The 13,012-nt window shown below is 35.1% G+C and overlaps 1 protein-coding gene and 1 long non-coding RNA gene across 16 annotated transcripts in view; both read right to left on the bottom strand.

Annotated features, from left to right (window-relative positions):
• The window catches only part of LOC141415429 (uncharacterized), a 42,908-nt gene extending 29,901 nt beyond the window's left edge, over positions 1 to 13,007 (bottom strand). The window contains exon 1 of the long non-coding RNA XR_012440437.1: positions 915 to 13,007. This is a non-coding gene — a long non-coding RNA (uncharacterized lncRNA). The remainder of the gene's footprint in view (positions 1 to 914) is intronic.
• Positions 1 to 13,012, bottom strand: part of Nfib (nuclear factor I B) — a 442,869-nt gene that overhangs the window by 211,147 nt on the left and 218,710 nt on the right. The window lies entirely within an intron of this gene.

Raw genomic sequence — 13,012 nt, 5'->3', positions numbered from 1 at the left:
CTAGTAAGGATATTAGAAAAAAAATTATTCTAAGACATAAAAGTCATTCTATGACATATGGAAAACCATTAATGTAGCATGGTATGAGAAAAACAGGGCGGGGTTTTTGTCATAAATCATAAAGACCTGGATGCCTACACAATAAACACATCCAATTCCAAGGTCTCATGCAAAAAGCATAATAGAGAAGGAGAAAACAACAAATGTGAGAGACAACTTGGTTTGGAGGTAAGATTAGCTGGGAAATCACTGTAACTTAACTTTATATATCAGAGTTAGCAAATCAAATATAACACAAATGTTCACTTCAATCTCCTTTGAAATGTATGAACAAGTAAAATAAGTTCATGGTTTTTTAATATGCAGAGGTTATCACTTACTATACAAAAATTTTTGTTTGTCCCTTTACGGTAGATAGAGTTAACTTCACCATCTAGGATGAGAGTTAAGAAAGAGCTCCAGAGACAAAATTGCATGGGTTCAAATTCAACTTCTGTCACGGAACCAGTCCAACTATGAAGTTCTCACAGTTTTCCAAGGTCAGTAAAGCATCTACCTCATATGCTTATTGAGGATTAAATGAGTCACATGGATGACTCATCAAACAATGCCTGGTATATGGCAAGTGCTCTCTAAATACGAGCTGGACAACTACATACTACATAGCAATGACCACATGCCAAAAATCACCACAGCCTACAAAATCTTTACTTAAATTATCTATTGAGTACCAGCACTATACAAGGCCCAAAAGGCATTAGCTCACTTAGCTCTCAAAAAAACCTCTCAATTAGTATTATTCCCATTTTGCACAAGAAAAAAATGGAGGCACAGGATGGTTTTAAAACACTTGTGAAAGTCCTATAGTTAAAAATTATGAGAACAGGGTTTTAGACCCAGTACTCCTGACTCACAACTTTTTGGCAGTTATTTCCATGGCTCCTTCCAGCAGGTTCCAAGTCCATACACTCCCAGTCTGATGGTTGGCCTATGTATGAGGAGGTGGAGAAAGTACCAGGTATGTCCCAATCTCACATCCTCTTCTTCTATCTGTCCAATTAAGTGTAATCACTTTCATCAGCCCATTTAGTGCTCTTCCTCCAAGCTTCACTACACCTCTTGATTTTCTCACCTCTGAATGGGACAGTGCTAATATCACTGGGAGCCCAACTGCATCGGCTCCAATTAGGAGAAAGGGCAGAGTCCAGCAAGAATACTGACAAGCTTCCAGTTTCCTGCAAGAAAAACCACTTGCTGCAACATGTCAGCTAGCATGCTTGTTCCTACTATATCCACAAAAATATCTGTGTCACACAGATGAAAAAATTATGGCTCCTCAGAACAATCCATTCTCATGATCTCACTATTTTCCCAGAAGTTGTCACAAATTTTCATAAGTCATTTCCTTCAGATGATGATTATATAATAACTACCATTATCTTGTCACAAAGTATTTAGTAAGCACTTAATGGCAGTGTTTTTTCAGGTAAGAAAAAGGAAAGAAAAAATTGAATAATTCGTCTTAAATGTTCTTTCACAACCATAAGCACAGGAAATGTCTGTCTTTTCTGTACAGTGATACCAGCACCTGACACAGTGCCTGATACACAAACTGTGCTCAGTGAAGATTTGTTGAATGACTAAGCAGCTTGTTTTTAGATAGAAGAATGCTGTAAAACGCCATAATATAGTGGCAAATTGAGACAGATTTCTTTTTGAGTTTCAGGGATCATAATCTTTTCACATGTGTATATCATAACCAACATATAAGTTCACAATCAACAAAATCCATTTTATATATATATATATATATATATATATATATGTATACACATATGTATATGTATCTTAATTTCTATGTAGAAAAAGAGAAGGAAAAAGTTAGAAAACCTGATTGCTGCCTCCAAGAACTGAAGTTTACTTTTACTGGACTGTGGGATATTGAAAGCAAGAGGAACTGAGAACTTCACAATTCTCAATTCTTTTTTAGCTTTTACATTTTATAAACATAAACAATTGAAGGCTACTATGAAAGAGCTATAATATAGCTATAGTCACAGGGCTACCACAGTTTCCTTTTTTTTTTCTTTAAATACCTATGAGGAAACACTACATTCTGGAACAGGTATCATTTATTCAGAGAATAAAATATGTTAGGAAAATTCAATATAGAAAGCAGGGTGTTGTTTTAGCTGGGGGAGTGTCACTGCAATAGCCCACTGTTTTTAGAACAAAAATATGAACTTGAATCAGATCATACTTTAGTCCGACCATAAAACACACCTCATCAGACAAAAATCTTTACTTTTTTTCTGCTGAGATGGGGGGGGCACACTTGATTTTTAAAAGAACAATAAGAGGAATATAAACTGACCTCAAAACTGAATCCAGCTAACTTCTGAATAGTTTTTTAAATCTTTTTTACAAGATATCCTACTTTCCAGATTTTTAACTACTTATAGAACTATCCTAATTATGAAATATCTTTAAATGACACATTTATTGGCATTCTCCCTCAACATTATAAACAATTAAAATACTACTATTAATGAAGATATTTTTATAACACATCTTAAACAACATATATATAGGATATACACTGAAATCTAGGAACAAAAACACATAAGAAAATTTTCAATATTAGAATTTAATATTCCTATGCAGTAACAAAATAAGTGAAATTAATCAATCAAATTCATTTATAAATATTTAGCATCTGGGTTAAAACTTCATAGTAGATTCTTTGATTAACAAATGTTTAACAAGACATCAAATATGTCACAAAGTATTCTCAGCAGAGTATATACCATGGCCAAAATAGTTCATGTGTATAAGAAATAGATTCCTGGTTATCTGTTTCATTTTGTTTTGTTTTTGTTACATAACCCCTGAGAAAACTCTACTTAAGACTCACCTCCTCTCTGTGACCTTTCCATTACAGTCCCACAGGGTCTCCCCCCCGGCAAGCAAAGCTGACTATATTTAGTAGTTGGTGAGCCGGTTAGGTAGTTGGATACTTGCTCCACTGTCTTTGGCATTTTTGTTGTTCATAAATACTGCAAGTGACCATTAGTCTCTCTTTTTTACTTGTAAATTACTTGGCTGAGGCCATCAATAGTTTCACTATCTTTTCCTAACCCTTAAAATATCAAAAACAATAGTCAGTATGGGGTTCTTACTTCATAAATGAATTTCTCAACCACTTTTTACCTTTATATCAATTGCTTAGTATTTTTCTTGAAAGACACACTTTAGTAAATTCATAAATACCTACTTCCTTGGCTATCTGATACACAGAGAGGATCATATCAAGCAAATGCCAGAATAAAAAAATTACCCCAAGTCCTCCCTGCTAGGCAACAGTAGATTCACTTTTGTTTCCAATTATGTTTATATATGGGATTTTCTTATAACCCAAGTTAAAGGTCTTATGAAAAATGGATAAAGTATACTGAATTCTAACAAGAAATTTTACTAGAATCCAGCCTGTCTGCATGTTACTCAGAAAGTCTATTTCCCTAAGTTACCCACAAATAGTGATATGGGCATTGTGACTTGCTACGGTTTTATACTGTTCATTTTAGGGAGGGATTCTGAAATGTTACACAGCAAATACAGTATCTGAATTTTTAGCACCTAACTACAATATTTGAAAAATTGCTGGATTTAATATTTTTTCTTCCCACTTTAAACACTGTCCCTAATTTAATGCTCAGCCCCACAAAAGGGAGACTCAGTCTTCCAGAATGCTCAGAGACAGGTGGTGAGCATTCACTCACAGAGAAAGTACTGAGGACCTACTTCTACAGGCACTGTGCTGGCTGCTGACTGAAAGTTGAAACAATGACTACAAACATTTTAACATGAACCTACAACGTGACAGATGTGGTGCTAAGCATTTCCTCATTTTACCTGCAGTACTGCCAAATAAAGGTGATACCCATGCCAGAGTTCAGAAAACAGAATCTTAGAAGATAAAACTCATTCACCCATCCACATTTAATACTCAGCATGACCAGAAGATGCTCAATTGCTAACATGGACACTATATGTCATATGGTTTTATTTTACTCATTCTTAAAACTTAAAGTATATATCAAGTGGGGTAACATTGCTAAACAGTGACCAAATACTAGTGCAAATACAAAGGAAAGAAGATAAGTCTCAACAAAAAGACCTATTTTCCTATTTTGAGGATTTCCTCTTGCATCACCTCCATAACAGTAATCTGATTTTTCCCCAATTGTTCTACATACAGTTTAAATAACTTATATTTATTTCCTCACTCAACAAATACATGTCATCTACTTTACTCTTTTTTTTTTTTTTAGTGGTACTTGAGTTTGAACTCAGGGCTTCACACTTAGTAGGCAGGTTCTCTACCACTTGAGTCACTCCATCAGTCCTCATCTACTTTATAGTGTGCTCCCATATTTTCCATCCGTTTTAGTTTCATATACTTACACAGTACCCATTTTTTATTCATCTAGTTTTCCATCTAAGATCATGCTTTAGAAACATGACTTCAAACTCTTCCTATAAATCATCAAACAAAGAATTAGCTGGAAGTGCCAGATGGCAGTGGCTCATACTATAATATACTACTACTAGGACTACAGAGTCCTAGCAACTTAGAAGGCTGAAATTTGGAGGATCACAGTTCAATCCTCCAGAGACAAGTAGTTCATGAAACCCTCATCTTCAAAATAACCAGAGCAAAATGGACTGAAGGTGTGGCTCAAGCAGTAGAGTTATGAGTTCAAATCCCAACCAAAAAAATAATAAATTAGCTACTAGAAGTAGCTGATTTAAAACTTTTGCTAATAGTGTTCATTCTTTTTCTTGAGGTACCTTGATACACATAAGTACTTTACAGGATAATCATAACACATAAATTACAGATAAATCTCTCATGTTATAAAAGAAGTCTTACCTTAACAAAATATTCATTGAGGATGCTTTTTGAAATTTAACTCCCCTTGCAAACTTATTGTTTTGTTTACTAAAAATTAAACTAAGAAAAAATTCTTAGAAATATCTCTTAAAAAAATATGTGATGCTTGTTTCAAACTTAAAGAAATGTATTTAACTGAGATAAGTGTTAGACACTGCACACAAAGATGAAAGACAGACACAGAGGAGAATGAAGACAAGTAACGATGAAATTAATCTGAAAATTAATCCAGAAGGTCACTGTAAACCAGCTCCTTATAACTAGTTCCCACTGTTTCTTTAAATATCTGACTTTCCGTAAAATAAAAAGTTCTTACAACCAATTTCAAACATGATCTTTGTGTTGCTGGACATTTGGCAATATATTTTTAAAGGATCCTTTCTGTTTTCCAACTACGACCAAATCCGTATTAGTTGACTATAACTTTAAGGGTGTGTTTCACATCCACTGATAAAAAGAAAGGCAGTCATTCTCCTGAAGACCATGCCTGCAGACTGACTTCATTAGAACACTTCCTATGAAAAGGTATGGAAGAAAAAACTGGACTCTTGAACCAATTTATTTCAATAAATTATAAGTGATAATACAAAATTTTAATAAGAGTTTTTTTCTATGTTCCTTTAAAAAATATTGGTGCTGGGCTTTCAAAAAACAACACTTTTCATTTTTATGCTTATTTTTGCCCCTGTAGCAGTAAAACTAACACAAACAGCCAAAGTGGCTTTGGGTCTCTCTTAGACTCAATATTGTAAACTGTAAAGTGAGAGGATCCCTAGGGATTCTCCCAGATCTATGAAAGACTGCTTTCTTTTAAAGTACGCTTTTTTATCTAGATTTAACCAAATGGTTTGATTATTGGACTTTGAATTGACAACATGAAAGAGTTACTCAACAGTCAGGTTATATATTTCCTATCTCCCTTTAATAAATACAACGTATTAAAACCCCAAACTGTAAGAATATGCTAAGCCTTATTACATATTGCTTATTATGAAAGGGACTGTCCCTCTGCCAAGATAACCAGAAAACAAATTCCTAGGATGCCAGAGCTAAGAGGAGCAGTAGTGTCCTTTAGATCAATTTTTTCACCTGACTGATAAAGAAACTGAGTCACAGAGAAGCCCAAAGCCTTCCAGGTATGTGGAAGCAATAGAGCCAGCAATCTTCTTCTCTTCTACTTCAGCAAGCTGCTTTAACCACTATGTGGCCCAAAGTGAAACTCTTATGTCAGTAAACAAAGAAATAAAGAAAGTAATTCCATTGCCAGGTCACTAAATAATTTAGAGCCTAATTTTTCTTGTCTTTAATGCAAAGACCTTATGTTCAGAAACTTACAGTTTAAAGTACATTAAATAAAATCACGTCCATATGCAGATATGTCTTCTCCCATATGCATCTTAAGAAAATAGCAAACAAAAAAATAATTTATCCTCAGCCCCTAGAAAACAAAAACTGAAATTAAAAGAAAGAATGGAGTAAATCTAAATTGTATATTTTCGTTCCTTCTAAAAGGATTAAATAACAGAATTCTAAATGGTTTGTTTGTACTTTCCATGCAATATGTAGATTAACCATGAAATTCTGTTTGGGACACTTTGACATCTGTTTTCAGTGCATTACAATGAAATCTGGGGACTTGATACATACATTTGCTGTAATAAAACTGTCACTAATCAGTGTTTTCCAAAATATTGCCCATAACTATTACTATTCAGTAGTCTCATTTGCATGATCTAATATTGTTGCTACATCATGTTTTTCCCTGACAATGTGTTAGCTGGTCCCAGGCACATGGTCTGAAATGGCTGCAAACCACTCAATAATCTCAGCATTTCCACAGTGCTCTGCACATACGCATGCAATCTGTCCTAGAATTGTACTAATACTTCATCCTTCATGAAATATTTTTCCTGTAAGTGGAACACCAAGGTTGAATTCACATCACAAGTATGAAAAATTCAACAACTCAACAACAATAAAGGAGCCCACACTGAGGAGTAAATTATGCCTCATGGGGCTTCTACCACAGGAGACACAAACATAATCCTAATTCAGGAGTCCCTTCAACGAAACTGTAATGATGCTTTTTGTACAATGAATGCAAAGTCTTTCATTAGCCTAAACCATTTCTACAAACTACAGAGCCATCTTGGACCTTACTTTAAAACTGGGATGACTTCATCTTCTCTGGGATTAATAAATGGCTGTCTCAGTGACAGATACCCAGAACTGCAGGCTCACACAACCTCCTGGACAGTAGACTAAATAAAGGTTTCTACTAATTTCTTACTGCATATATCTTGTGCATCATATATAAAACAAGAAAAAGTAACTCTAAGAATCTGTAGTATTCACCAAAGAATAAAAGCTTACTACCTATGATGATTCTAAATAAATTCCATATTCTTTCAGTACTTGGAACCATATTCATCTTGCTCAAGAGTCCAATACAATTTCATTTTTGTCCTCCCATGAACTCATCTTAAACCTGAAATATGTTTCCCTATACACATGTTTTATATTATACAAATGTTGGATACAAAAACCAGATTAATTGTAGGCCCTAATGCTCTGTTTGTTAGTACTAAGAAGTCATTCCAAATGTTCCAAAAGGGATTAATGTAGTATAACAAGTCTATTTAATTATTGTAAGACCAGTGATCCTCATATTACTATAAGCTGCTTTTCCCTTATTTGGAGACCGTAAATAGAACAGAAATTGTTACGTGAAAACTACAAGTCACGTCCTAAAATATTGATGCTATGCTACCAGGAATAAAGAGCGATGCCAGCACCTCTGAGAAGCTACAAAATGCAACCAATATTTAAGATCTGTGCAGATGCTCTCATTTTGGGTCACAACTTACGCCGTAAGTGTAAGCAAAGCCTTTCAAACGCATCAGAAAGACAAAAATGCCAATTCCTTCTGCCATCAGCAATGATCCAGTTTATACATTAAACAATTCTGGATGGGTTGCACTTCATTTCATGTACATGCTTTTTAATGTGTGCGGGTATCTATAAATGGAATAGCAGCTAAACATCAGTATGTTCCCAAAAACTAAAAGCATGCCACAGATTATTAAAAATCATGCACCAGAATCTAAGCAAGCTAATCAATGATCTGATTCTGCCTTTGCACACCCTAGTTACCCTTTAACTCATGAGCAAACAGTGAAGTAACTTTTCCTATTAACTCCTGACTAGAACCCATGGGTGGAAGAGAAACACTGTTAGTGGAAGATGATGTGTGAATGTGACATGGGATTTAAGAAATTTCCCTCATAGGGATTGTGGAGATGGGGTAATCTCTCCACTTTCCAAACATGCTGTGCAAAGTGAGTGAGAGGTATAATCCACTGGCAAAGGAGAGCCAGGTACCAGCAAGTTCTCCAGGAATCTGGCACACAAAGTTAGTTCCACGACCACACACAGCCAGTCAACCAGAGCCGTGGAGTCAAACACTGTGATCCCAAGTCACAGTTTGGAAAAGAGAAATAAATGTTTTAACTATATCTTATGCATTCTTACTAAAAATAAAATAGCATCAAGTAAGAAATACTAACTTCTTTCCTCTGGAGCTCATTTAATTATTTAATTTTCTTAAAGTCATAATAAGTAGGATTAGGAAAGACTGACTTAAAGGCAAAGAGTCAGATGGCAATAAAATCAAACCAATTCATGCAACCAATGAAACTATTTGAGGTTTTGACCCAACTAAGTGTCGTTGTTTAATAAGACAATTTCAGACTTAAAGAGTGTAAAGACCAAAACCCCATCCCTTTTAAAGAACAATCCAGCCTAGCCACATCATCATCACTCTGTCCAACCAAATCTGAGGCATAAATGAAGCTTGCCCAAATGCTGGCGACTTAACTTCTTTGTATATGAAAGTTTTACACTTTACTGGAGTGCAGTGAGTGCTAAGCACTTGCTGGAACATCCTTTATTCAACACCAAAGTTGAGATATTCAATCAGAGAACCACAAATAAAATTGTTTTCCTCTCCTTTCAAATATTCCTAGGCTGATCAAGAACTCTCACCCTTCTGTAAACCTGAGTATTTCTAAAATTATATAGTAATTCTAATATAAGTAGGTGTTGAAACTATACAGGACTAGTTAACTTCATGTGCCTTCAGAGTTTTCACTGTGGCTAGGACTTCTATTTTCTCTTTGGAAAGTCTTATAGAAAATCAAGGGATGGAACATAAGAGACCTGACCAAGGTCACAAGGCTTATAGTCCAAACCATGAGGTTATAGGCACATACGTTCTGTTAGGAACAGAATGTTTGTTTATCACCATAATTCCTATGCTGAAATCCTGACCTCCCAATGCTAAGGTATCACAAATTGGGACATTTGGGAGGTAACTGGGTCATGAGGGTGGAGCCCTCAAAATGAGATTGATGCACTTAAAAGCTCCCAGGGAGCTTTCTTACTCTTTTTTCTGCAGTGACAGGACATAAAGAGAAGTAGGTGGTCTACAACCCAGAAGAAGGCCCTCACCAGAACTCAACCATGTTGGCACCCTGGTCTTGGACTGCCAGCCTCCATAACTGCGAAAAGTAAATAATTTTGGTGTTTGTAAGCCACCCAGCCCTTTACTTTGTTACAGTAAGCCAAATTAAGACACTCTGTCTTAGGTAGAAGGCATGAAGAAAAGATGTGCTTGATGTCTAAAGAAACCAAAAGTCAAGGGATGACAGAATATTTTAAATTGCATACTATTTACTCTTCAACCTATGAATAAGCCATCTTTCTTAAGGAATTTCTACCAGAACTAAGCCCCACCTCTTTTTTTTCTAACTTCCCTTCTTTAATTCCAAAAAACATGAATGTGCAATGCCCCCAACACATACACACACACACACACACACACACACACACACACACACACACCCCACACCAGCACCCACGAATTATCCATGGTTCAGGAACTTAACCTCTTTAACTCAACAGCTGAAATCACTTAAAAAGTCTTTCAAAGGAAGAACTGAGGCAGCCGTCTGGAGAAAATCAGACATTTTTAACTCCTTAGGGGTTAGTTGCTGTTCTCACACTGCAGTCCCACTGCCACGTGACCCATTAGCCCACAAACCACATCCAAACCTGACTCCAGGTTGGTGCTCCAGCTTGGGATGCCAATGAATAAGCAGCAAGACAAGAGGGGTGTCAATACCGGCTCTTATAAAAGAAGAGAGGAAAACTGGAGCTTACTGACTAGAATGGGACTTGGGTGCATTTCATTCACCCTTCCTCCTCTGCCCCCCAAGATGCTGCATTATCACCAGGGTTAGCAATGAAAGCACTGAAATTCCTTGATCTTGTGAACATTCATGGGGGAAGATCATTTAAAACAACAACCAAAAAAAAAAGAATGAAAGAAAAGAAAACCTCTTACCTGTTACTTGAAGATTTCTTCTAAATGTGAATACAAAAACCTAATGCTTTTTGTCAAGGTTCTACTACCACATTGTCTTTCATCTGTCAGTGTATCCACACACATGTATAAACAGTATGCAACATACAAGGAAGGAAATGCGCATTCTAACTTAAACTTTTTTCCTCTAATAATTTAAAAATAAAATGTAACAGCTTGGATTTCAAATATTTAATCTGACAAATATAGGAAAAATCATGAACTATAATGCCATATTTGGCAAAGAAAAAATTGGTAGGATAAAAATATCTGTGTTTTAACATTTTAGAAGACATTTCCAATATTTTCTAAATAAAATGATTTCACTACTTCAGAAGAGAGCTGAGGCAAAATTCTCTAGTTTTGCACATGAGGTTTTCATGAAGAGTAGGAAAGTAATTTTATATTCATTAAAATAAATTGTTAATTTTACATACTTGCAAAAGTCACCACAGAAATAAAATCTCCATGTTTACCAGTATGGATCCCTATTATATCAAGATAAACTAATTAATGCAGTAAGAATAGGATTCCCTTAAAATATAAATTATAAGACAGTATATATAAAATTTCCATATTACGCTCATGTTTAAAATTTTTCATCTTTATCTTGCATGTTTACTATACAGATTTTTCCAACAATGGACAAAGATTTATAGCCTGAAGTTTAAAAGTCAGTTGTTTCAGGATTTACACATTAGTAACCAAACTCATAACTAAATTTACCACTTCAACCCTATATAATGACAATAAAATATTTTTATTGTAACGCTCAAAATGTTGAAAAGCAATTATTAAGGAAACCATAAATATAAAAGGCTGAGAAGTCAACCTAAGAGGAGCAGGGAAAAGAAAACTGTGAAATGTATCATCATCAAATGCAAAAACTACAAATCTAAGCAGAATAAATCCAAATCCCTTCGAATTCTAGAATACTATCCCCCAAGTCCTGTTGCAAGAAGGGCTGCAAATTTGCTCCAATCACTGTCACCAAACAAAAGAAAGTCACTTCTACAGCCAGACCATGTCAAACAGAAGATGTAGCTACAGCAGAGGGACGCCTCGAATCCACTGGTGTGTAAAGTATGGGCTGGGGCTTTTTTGTCAGCTATTACCATAAAAGAATAAGAGGAAACAGTGACATTACTACACAATAGAAAGGTCAAACAGCTTGCAGCCATTTCATGACCCAGACAAGTCAAGGTCAAAGGATTCAGGTAGCAACTTAGCCAGGGCATAAGTTACAGCACAAATGAATTGTTTTAACACATCAGCTTTGGTCAATTAAACCTAACAAGGCAAGTTGCATCACGTAGCAGGGTTCCTGACACCAAGGCCAGAAGCTGAGACCGACCTCATAAAACAAGGCTTTTAACATAGCATAGCAAATTTAAGGTAATCCATCCAGAAACTGCAGATGTCAGAATAATAAAATACAAGTTGACCTAAGCAAGAACATTTTTCACACTTTAGAATTTGCTAATAGAGGGGTATAGACACACATGAATATTGACATACTCGTGATATTACCAAAAGCATAAATGTAATCCCTTACTTACATGAATCACAGAATACACCCTATTTCAAATAACTTTTTTAACATCTGTGCTCATGATCAGATTTTTGTTCTACACTCTACCATTCTGCGTGCATTTTTTTTTTCAGTGTGAGTATAGAAAGTAGGATTTCTAAAAAAAATAAAAATCTTTCAGTATCAGAATATATATAGTATTGTCACTTAATAGTAATTGATGCTTATAAAGTACTTTCATGTCATTTCATAGGAAACATATTTTTAAAATCAGGGCTCACTATTCAATTTCCTATTTTGAGAAATAGTTTAACTAGAATTTTAAAACTGCATATACTTAGCATTGAACAATTTTTTTTCTCAAAGGCAATTCTCATTTTGTACTTTTGTCAACAAATTCCATTTTCAACTGATTTGTACTTCATCAATAACTTACTCCCTGCTCTGAACTGCCTTAAAATGGGATTGTGAAAATATACAACCTCCAGGCAACTTTCAGCTAGCAAAATTACTTCATCTATCACCCATATCTTCAATTATATAGTCTTTATTCAGAGTCCTTTAATTTGTGTTTCATCAATGCTGTCCTGTTTAAACTACCTCCATAAGCAGAGAGAATATGTGTATCTAAGTATTTTATTGAAAACAATGTATTTATGTACACACAGAGAATATGTGTATCTGTAAGTATCTTATTATAAACAATGTATTTAAGCACAGAAATGGTTGGCTTTCCCTTCTTAAAATATTGCTTCATTTAAATTTTGAGGATGTTTAAAAATATGTGTGGCCTTCAATTCAGCCTCAAGGTCTTTTCATCTCATTGGTTAATTGGTAGCCATTTCTTCCAATTTTCTGAATAATGTAACAGCCAAAAAGCCCAACCATTCAAGCCCTATTAGTCTCACATCCTGTACCCAGTCCATCTAACACAAGCTAATCCCACAGCTCACTCCTTAGTACATGCACTTAGTTTTCATAAGTTCCCTGCAATTTGATGATTTATTCTCTATGCCAACTCCTAACAACTGAATTCAGTTAAATTAACCACATCACATAATTAGAGTTCAAGGACCTAAGAATTTACTTTAAAATGAGACTACAT

This window comes from Castor canadensis, chromosome 13, assembly GCF_047511655.1.
Source record: "Castor canadensis chromosome 13, mCasCan1.hap1v2, whole genome shotgun sequence".
In the NCBI taxonomy this organism is placed as follows: Eukaryota; Metazoa; Chordata; class Mammalia; order Rodentia; family Castoridae; genus Castor; species Castor canadensis.
Note: the sequence above shows the minus strand (reverse complement) of the source record. Positions and strands in the feature narration are given on the sequence as shown.